Source organism: Peromyscus leucopus, chromosome 6 (genome assembly GCF_004664715.2).
Source record: "Peromyscus leucopus breed LL Stock chromosome 6, UCI_PerLeu_2.1, whole genome shotgun sequence".
NCBI lineage: Eukaryota > Metazoa > Chordata > Mammalia > Rodentia > Cricetidae > Peromyscus > Peromyscus leucopus.
In genome coordinates this window covers 16,865,931-16,876,377 of record NC_051068.1, presented here as the reverse complement: position 1 = coordinate 16,876,377, position 10,447 = coordinate 16,865,931, and the positions used below count along the sequence as shown (strand labels likewise).

The window sequence follows — 10,447 nt, the reverse complement described above, 5'->3', positions numbered from 1 at the left end:
GTACAAGGACAGAGTTGCAGATGTCTAACCAAGGTTATTAGCACAAAGCATCACAAGGTTCTATGCCAATTCTTCCCTTGCTCAAAGTCTGGCTGATAAAGACCTGACTCCCTGTGCAGTTTTCTCAGCAGTTTGTCTCACCAGGCATTGTGCTCCCAGTCTCAGGTCACAGTCTTACAGCAGGAACCTTGAAATCAGGTGTTGCCATGGTTACTCATCCCCTTCAGATGTGGCCTTTGTAATTTTTTTTATTACAAAAAAATTTGTTAAAAGTGTATATAAGTCATGTAGAACAAAGGAGAGCTAGAGGGAACCAAAAACTAGTAGAAATTAGAACTTAGGAAGAATTAGAGCTGTAGCTGAAAAAGAAAAGAACATGACTGGAACAGTTCGTGTGTGAATTTATTGTACCTAAGAAATTTTTCTAAGTCCTGCTTCTGAAAAGCATTCTTTGGCAACCCTGGGAGGCAGTCTGAGAGCTGGACTCCCAGCCCGTGGTAATGACCAGATGTTCTGGATTGAAAGAAGCCTTTACCAACAAATCTAATATCTTCATGGTGGTAACCAGAAGGCAGGACCTGGTGGGCTAGCCTTAACCACCAAGGGGCCATCAGAGTCTAAGATGAACTGCAGAGACAACAGGGATGGTAGCTGCAGTGCTGAGTGCATTCCTTTTGCTCTGAGAGATTATGACTTTAATATCATATATGGAGGTGTCCACATCCCTGGCAGCCTCTTCAAGTTTCTGATGTGGATCCCAGCAAGGTCAAAATGGCTGGCCCTAGTCTGGGCCCTGGTGTGTCAGCCCACATCCTGTAGTCCTTCACGGTAGCAGCAGCAAGGCTGGTGTAGCTCCACTAAAAGTGAGACCCCTGGGCCCAAGGGGCCTCATGGGGTCAAAAAATGGGGATGACACACACACACAATGACTTACACGCCATCTCAGGAGGAGCCCTACATTGTTTCCATCAAATATACTGATGATGAGATCCTTCAAAGTCCCCTTAAGGTCAAGGTCATTCCCATGTAGGATGCTGGCAAAGTGATTGCCTCTGGGCCAGGCCTCAGTTCCTATGGGGTTCCTGACAGCTTACCTGTGGAGTTGGCAATTGATGCCAGAGATGCTGGTGAAGGCTTACTGGCTGTCCAGATCACAGACCAAGAGGGAAAGCCTCAGAGAGCCACTGCCCACAAGAATAAAAGCACCACATATGCAATTACCTATATCTCTGATAAGACCAGACACTATGTAATTTGGGTTGGCCATGGTGGAGACAACATTCTCCTTACCTTATCTAGGCCATGCAGACAAGTGGATCCAGCAAGTACCTGGTCACAGGTCCTGAGATTGCCCCTACTGTGAAAACTGGAGAGAAAATGGGCTTCGTACTGGATACCAAGACTGCTGGGAAGGAGAAAGTGGCCTGCATGATTCTGAATGTCACAGAGGCTGAGGCTGATGTCATCGAAAATGAAGATGGCACCTATGACATTTTCTACACTGCTGCCAAGCCAGGCACCTATGGGATCCACGTGCTCTTCTGTGGTGTTGATATTCCCAACAGCTTCTTCACAGTCATGGTCACTGATAGAGAAGTCATAGCCATGGAGCAGGCCCAGGTAAATGCATGTCCTTTAGGTACTAGGTGACTGAAGAGGCCTATGTTCCAGTAAGTGCATGGCCTAGGCTTTAATCCCTTTGAATGCGTGATTTCTATAAGGAAAGGGGGCTGTCTAAAGAAACCCAACCTGACCCTGGAGCCCAGAACTAGGAGAAGATGGCTCAGATAAGGCCAGTGAAAGAAACACAGTTTGGCTCAAATCAGAGCCATCTCTGCCCCTGGCCAACTAACTTGTGAATCCAACCAATCACAAAGCAGGACAGTAGAATCCTGGCCCTAGGGCCAGGGAAAGAAACACAGCCTGCATTTGGGACCTGAGCCAGAAAACACTTTATCCCCAAACCCAGAACCAAGGAAACATGCCTTGATTCTGAAACCAGTGCCAAAATAATACTCTTGGTCTCTAGAATCAGAGTCAGTGAAAGAAATGTGCCCTGACCTTAGAGGTAGAGTCAAAAAGCCAAGAAAGGCCAGTGAAAGAAACCCAGTTTGGCCCCGAAATCAGGGTCATCTCTGTCCCTAGCCCACAAACTTGGCCAATCCCTGGGCTGAAAAAACTAACCAATCATGGGTTGACTCCACCACTAGGACATCCTATATAAACCACTCTGCCTGCTCAGTTGTGAGCTATTCTCTCCACCCTGGTAGAGGCAGCTACTCTCCTAGATTCCTCCTTCCCAAATAAACCTCTCTCAAAATAGTTTTGGGTATGAAGACCTTCATTCACTGGTGCACAGAAGAACCTTGCTGAGACAACCCATAATGGATTGAGCAAGGGGGAGCTGAACAGAAGAACATTGCTGAGATGTCCCTCAGTGGACAGAGCAAGAGAGAGCTCAAAAAGTAACACTTTTCTCGTGAGCAGGAGGAGATTGCTACATTTTTGCAATTTCTTAGGCTAGAGAAGCAGAGCTCTGCTAGGAAGTCCCCTTAAGTGGGGGGTGACCAAAGCTCAGCTGTAAAGGCTCTCCAAGAGAGAAGCAAGATTGCTATATCCTGGGGGGAGACCAGCCCCCATCACACCAGGTATAGCCTGACTTTCCCGAACAGTCAGAATACCCTTCCCTGCTGAAGCAGGTCCAGGCCTGACTTTACTGAGAAGTCAGAAAAATTTCCCTTCCAGGGTTGGGCTGCTTCTTTGCAGTTTCAGCCATCAGAGCTGTGCTAAACAGCTTCAGGGGTGTGGGACACCTTCATGTCAGAGCTGCTGTGAGCAGCTTGAGGTGTCCAGGATACCTCGCCCTCCAGGGCTGAACTGTCTCCTTGCAGCTTCAGCCATCACAGCTGTCCTAAGAAGCTCAAGGTGTTGCTTTCCCTTCCCCCAGAGTTGTAAAACTCACATTTTGGTGTCAAAATCTGCGACCAGATCCACAGACTTGCAACAAATTTACTTAAAATTTCATTTGCTGTCAGGAAAGGAGAAATCACAGAAGAGGTGTATATGTCTCTGGGAAGAAAGCTACACCTGAGATCATGGACAACAAAGATAGCATGGTCACTGTCAGATATGCCCACACTGAAGTCAGGCTTCACAAGATGCACATCAAATACATGGGCAGCCACATCGCTGAAAGCCCTCTCCTGTTCTGTGTGAACTACACAACAGTGGGAGCCTTTCTGCATATGGTCCAGGCCTTGTGTATGGAGTAGCCAACAAAAAATGCCTCATTTACCATTGTCACAGAAGATGCAGGAGAAGGTGGTTTGAATTTTGCTACTGAAGGACTGACCCCCAAAAGTAGACATCTGCTGCATTGAAAACAAAGATGGGACATGTACAGTGACCTACTTGCCCACCCTGCCTGGTGACTACAGCACCCTGCTCAAGTATAATGACAAGCACAAACTAATCACACGTAAAGCTAGGATCTGTTATTCAAATTTCTAAAGGTCTTTAAATAAAAATCTGATAGTTGATATTGGGGTGAAAGTTGAAAGATCAAGGAAGCAGAGCAAGCCACAGCCACCACCTCTTACCAACTCCTCAGCTTGAAAGAGCTCCAGCTGAGAGAGCTTCCTTAATCAAAAAGCCTTCAGCTAAAAGAGGCTTCCTCAGCCAAAAGCACCTCTAGTCATAAAGCCCCTATTTCCTGTATCCTTATGCCTTATGTAACTTTCTCCACCCACCCATCACTTCCTGGGATTAAAGGCATGTGTGGTTCCCAGTGCTGGGATTAAAGGTGTGTTCCAACACTGCCTGGCTCTGTTCTCTCTCCCAGACTGAGTCAATCTCATATAGCCTTTAAATTCACAAAGATCCAGATGGATCTCTACCCCCCTCCCCAAATGCTAGCATTAAAGCTGTGTGCCACCACTTTCTGGCCTCTATGTTTAATCTAGTGGCTTGTTCTGTTCTCTGATCTTTAGGCAAATTTATTGGAATACACAATGTATCACTACATTTCCCCTTTTTTGTCTAAAATAATAAAGGAACATTATAACTAACATAAGAAAAACTATATACAATAAGTACAGTAAGTATATACCATATATACAATCAATAATTACATTAACAATATCTAGACTATTGACATTTGACAGATTCAGAGAAAATACTCCATTATTTATCCTATTTGGTGAGTCCAAAGTGTTGTACCTAATTTGCTTTCTATTCTTTTTACACTTCTTTTTATACTAATTAGTTGGTAATAATAACTTTCCAGGACTAGAAGTTTGTATTACATTGTTAAATGAACTATATATATACAATACCTTGAACAAGTTTAGAAATATATGTACAGTATATTCTAATAAAATTAATCTCAAATTTGTATCAATATACAAAATTTGTATACAATATACAAAAATCCAATCCAATGTAAAATATTTAAAACTAGTAGTTGCTTTTTTTGTTTGTTTGTTTTTTGTTTTTTGGAGACAGGGTTTCTTTGTGTAGCTTTGCGCCTTTCCTGGAGCTCGCTTTGTAGACCAGGTTGGCCTTGAACTCACAGAGATCTGCCTGCCTCTGTCTCTCTCTGCCTCTGCCTCTGCCTCCTGAGTGCTGGGATTAAAGGCATGCACCACAACCGCCTGGCCTATTAGTTGCCTTTTAAAAGTAGATTCAACCTTTTTATCTTATCATATTCATATTTTCTTTTCAGAGTAGATTCCATAATCTACTCTTTTATCCTATCATTTTTTAGAATAGATTCAATAATCTACCTTTTATCTATGTCCTCTTTTTTCCCTTCCCTTTTCTTTTTTTCAAACAAGAATGCTGAATCTAATTTCCCTTGTTCAGCTTTTTCCTGACTATTAACAATAACAACTTCTAACAAACCATCCTAAACAATGACAAATATCCATAACTCATTGAATTAGCAAAAACCACCCACCCCACCTCTTGCAAATGTGGGTGTCATGTTCTTTAAATTACTTCCAGCTGTCTGGGGGCAAAGGCATTTTTAGGGGATCCTGAAAAGACATATTTTGAGTTAACTGTCAAGTCCTGGGAGAGGTAGCTGTATCATTGTTTTCCAGTCTCTGCATAATGCAAAAGTACAGGGCTTGTCTCAAGTCCTGGCTAGAGTAGTCTGAGAAGCTGTATCATCTCAGCTAGCCATCTCAATATTGTCCTGAGCAGTTTATAGTCCAAAGTCAATCTTTTGGTGGTGTTTGTCAGTTTGGTGGTGTTATCATAGTCCTGAGGAATCATCATTGTAGGGTCCCATCATCTTTTTGGAGAGTTCAAAGTCATGATTAGGCATGGTCATGGTTCACTATAGAAAATCTTTTTCTTGGGACAAGTTTTATGCATGATTTGTTGTTTTTCTTCAGTTGTCTCATTTGTCCAGTGGTCTTCAGATTCCTTAGCCTCCATTCTCCTGAAAGACAAAAACAAAACCCTTCCCCAACCCTAACTTTGAGGAGGTTCCCAATCTAATTTTTATCAATTTTGATTTATAGTTCCTCCGATTTTTTGTTCTCTTCTATAGCTGTTCTATCATCCAGAATTGTATAGTTTTTTTTTTTTTGTTTGTTTTTGTTGCTTTGTTTTTACACTAGGCATTAGGTTCTTTAATTGCTCTGGGAAGAAGTTTCTTCCAGGATGACAGGAAAGAGACTAAACAGATTTGACATGGGAGGTTCTTCAAGAGGCTCCTCAGGGCATTTGCCAATGGCAAAGGCAAGGGATTACTTCATCCCTTGTTAATCTACATTCATCAGTCCAGTGTCTGTCTTTGCCAAACCTTCTACATAATCTAGAATGAAGGGGAGTTCTATTGGGATTATTCCTTGAAAAAACATTATTTTTAGGGGTGCCTTGTTTACAGTCCCTTTTTAGGTGACCTTGTTTACTGCATTTGAAACATTTGACATTACTATTTTTCTTTAAACCTCTGGAAATCACCTCTCCTACCCAAGCATCATCACAGTCATGAGATTCAATATTTATTGTATCTTGGATCTATTTCTACAAGGGTGCTGATCTTGCCTTTAATGACCTAATTACCCTTTTGCATTGTTCATTGGCATTTTCAAAAGCCAGAGATTCGGTTATTATCTGTTCAGCTTCTGAATTTGTTATCATTCTATTCACTGCTGAAGTCAGTCTTTGTAAGAAATCAGTGAAGGTTTCTTTTGGGCCCTGTATAACTTTTGTAAATGACTCAATTTTCTTTCCTACTTCTTTAATTCTTTCCCAAGCATTCAAGGCTGCCTCATGCAGTGTAAAGCCAGGGTGTGGTCATCATATAAATAATTGTCTTTGTATATCAGCATAATCGCCTTCTGCAAGAAGTTGATCTTGGCAAATTTCAATACCTGGAGCTCTACTCCATTGTTCAATGGTCTTAGCCTCATTTTTCCACCAGGTCCTCCATTGTAATTGGGGACCAGCCTCTAAAACTGCTGTAACCAAATGTCTCCAGTCTTGAGAGATAATTCTATTACAAGTTGACCACAAATTTAACATCTGCTTCACAAAAGATGACTGGATACCATATGAAACTATTGCTTTTTTGAATCTCTCCTCAAATCTAACATTTGCACAGGAGTCGAGTCAGCTCTTACACAGCCTTAAGGATAGATATCATTTGGCAGTTCCTTTAAGGTTACTGGATAGATTGATGTTGGCTGTTTGAAAGACTTAGGCTGTTTCCCTGTAACCTTATAATGCAATGCTGAGATTGGTTCTCCTTTTAATTCTTCTGTTTGGGTCTGAATATTTCTATGATCTGTTTTAACAAGCTTTCTAAAAATTTTATCTTGGCACTCATATTAACCAACTTTTTAAATGATAAAACAGAAATGATCAAACAAATAATATTTATAATTAACATTACATAAATCCCATCAAGATTAATTATCCTCTCATTTAATTGTTCCATTTTCAGACTGTCTATCATTGTATTATCAAACAGAGACCAAATACATTGTAAAAATGTTTCCCCTTTTTTAATGTGGGAAAAAAACTTTCTTTTAACTGATTCCTCCCTTTAAGTAATCCCAAGTGACTCATGAAATCTTCTGACAATGATGATTCAGATGATGGTGTGACAGGAGACTGAGGAAGCCTAGAGAAAGCCAAAACCCACCAGGAGAGGAAAGAAGTAAAAAAGTCAGCCATCTGCATGGGGAAAATAAGAAAAGTAGCTAACTCCTGCCATTTTGAGAGCCCAGAAACCTATGATGTTTGCTGCAGAAAGACTACAACAAAAACTTAGTCAGAATGATAGGGACTCTTGCCCAGGAGTGGTGGAGATTCTGACCACATATAGCTCCAGACTGAGTGAATTCATACCCCAAAAGATGGATGCCAGATGTAACTCAAATCTTAAAATGATCTTATAATAAAAAACCCAGAGCCTGATATTGGCGTGAAATCTGAAAGATCAAAAAATCACAGCAAGCCACAGCCACCACCTCTGACCTCACCAACTCCTCAACTGGAAAGAGCTCTAGCCAAAAGGGCTTTAGCTGAAAGAGCTTCCTTAGCCGAAAAGCCTTCAGCTGAAAGGGTGTCCTTCAACTGTCAGGGATAAGGACAGAATCTCTAGTTAGTGGAAAAATACAGACCCCCATAAGACAGGGAACTAGATCATCTTACAGTCAGGTTGCCTAGCAACAGGACATTGAGTCAGAGCCCTTGACCCTCTCACCCTGTAAACATCCTATACAAACATCCTGTTAGCTTGCCCCACCTTATGCAGATGACAGTTTCTTGCTCCCCCCACCCTGCAGAACTATATAAACCCTTGTGAAAGGAAATAAAGTGGCACCTGGATCAGAATCTAGACTTGGTGTCTTTCCTTTGTATCTCCTGTCCTTACATTCCCTCCTTAGGGTAGTCGAGAACCCATTGTAGCCCTGCAGGCATGGCACTCAGCCAAAAGCACCTCCAGCTGAAAAGCCTCTAGGAGCCTCTACTTCCTGTCTCCTCACACCTTATATGCCTTTCTCCACCTAGCTATCACTTCCTGGGATTAAAGGCATGTGTGCCTCCCAGTACTGGGATTAAAGGTGTATCCAAACACTGCCTGGCTCTGTTTTCTCTTCTAAACTGAGTCAATCTCATGTAGTCTGGGGAGACTTTGAACTCACAGAGATCTAAACAGATCTCTGCCTTCCAAGTGCTAGTATTAAAGGTGTGTGCCACCACTGTCTGGCCTCTATGTTTAATCTGGTGGCTTGTTCTGTTCTCTGAATTTCAGGCAAATTTGATAGGGTACACAATATATCACCACAAGGATCAGCTGCAAACTTCGTTCTGGACATCAGTGAGACTGATCTTAATACATGACAGTCAGTATCAAGCCCCATTTGGACATGACAAGCCCTGTCTGCTGAAGAAGCTGCCCCAAAACCACACTGGCATTTCTTTCATCCTCTGAGATGTGGGTGAACAACTAGTCAGCATCAAGAAGAGTAGCAACCACATTACTGGAATCCCATATTCATTTTCATGATCCACTCTGAAACTGACAATTTGTGCTGCACCCAAGTCTATGTGACCAAGGCCTGTCAGAAGGCCATACTTTAGAGATATCTGACTTTATTGTGGACACAAGAGATGCAGGTTATGGTGGCATATGCTTGGTGGTAGAATGATCCAGCGATGTGGACATCCAGATAGACTACCTGGAGGACATTGTCCACACGGTATCTTACCACCCCATTGTGCCTGGAGAATATATCATTTCCAACAAATTTGGGGATGAACATGTGCCTAGAATTCCATTCACTGTGAAGATCAGTGGTGAGGGAGGAGTCAAACAGAGCATCACTTGGAATAGCCAGGCTCTATCTATGGCCATAGTTGGCAGTAACTGTAATGTGAACTTGAAGATTCCAGAAAACAGCAGTGACATATCTGCCCAGGTCAGCAGCCCCTTGGTCCATGTCACCCACGAGGTGTCTGTGGGGAAGAACTCTCACTGTGTTCAATTTGTGTCCCAGGAAATGGACATTCACACAATCAGTGTAAAATACCACAGCCAGAATGTAACATAAAACCCCTCTCAGTTAACACGGGCCCTTTGGTGAAGGAGGTGCTCACAAGATCCAGGCAGGAGGCCCTGGCCTGGAGAGGGGAGAAATAGGCATCCCAGCCGAGTTCAGCATCAGGACCTGAGAAGCAGGTGCTGAAGACCTCTCCATTGTTGTTGAGGGCCTAGAAAGGCAGAGATTACATTTCATGACCATGAAAATGGGTCATGTGGTATTTCTTATATTATCCAGGAGCCTGGTAACTATGAGGTGTCTATAAAGTTTAACCATGAGGCCATCTCTGATAGACCCTACCTGATGCTCATCATCACATCCAGATGACACTCACTGCCTCACTGTTATGAGGCATTAGAATCAGGATTAACATTTAACCAGCCAGCATCCTTTTCTATAAGGCTGAATGATGCAAAAAGAAAGCTTGATGCAAAGGTGCATAAACCCTCAGGAGCAGTGGAGGAATGCCATGTGTCTGAACTAGAGCCAGATAATCAATGTTGAGTTCAATGGGAGCCATATGGTTGGGATCCCTTTCATAGTGCATGTTGGGGGGCCTGGCCAAACAGGGAAGGAATCTTGCTCTAGTGTCAGCCTAAGGTGCTGGGCTTGAGGAGGGTACTGCAGGTATCCAATCAGAATTCTTCATCAAAACCACTCAAGCAGGCCCAGGGATATTATCTGTTGCCATTGAAGAACCACCAAGGTCAACGTGGATTGCCAAGGAATCCCAGAAGAGTACAAAGTCAAGTACACTCCCGTTGCCCCTGGAAACTACCTGATTGGTGTCAAAAATGATGGGCCCAACCACATCATGGGTAGTCCATTCAAGGCCAAGTTGACAGGCCAGTGTCTTGTCAGCCCAGGCTCAGTCAACAAGACCTCATCCATCTTGATGGAGCCTGTGGGCAGGTCCTCAACAGAAACTGGCTATAGCATCATGCCCAAGTCATTCTCAGATACCAGTAAGGTGACCTCCAAGGGGCAGGGCACTCAATGGCCTTCATGAACTGGAAGAGTTCTTTCCTAGTGGACTGCAGCAAAGCAGGAGTCCAATATGCTGTTAGTCAAGTAATGATCTAAGCCTTAGACAATCAGATTTAAGACTTATGGTGCAACATGGGAGGTAATATTTCAAGACAATAGTCTGGAATATGGTCCTCCAAGCAAAACAGTTACCATGATCAGATTATCTGTGCCCACTTGCAAGAGACCAACAGGAGAAGCCTGTGGACTGCTGACATTTCCTCAGAAGAAGGATTGAGGATGGTCATTAGTCTCTCACTTGAGATTCCAGCTGCTCTCTGAAGACATCTGTATGCAGTTCTGCCTTGATTACATAACTCATTGCATGTACATAACTTGATTGCACTAGGTCTATC

The 10,447-nt window shown here is 42.9% G+C and overlaps 1 pseudogene; it reads left to right on the top strand.

Moving 5' to 3' along the window:
- The first annotated feature begins 500 nt into the window (after positions 1-500).
- Positions 501-10,148, top strand: LOC114689248 (annotated as a pseudogene).
- Positions 10,149-10,447: the final 299 nt, after the last annotated feature.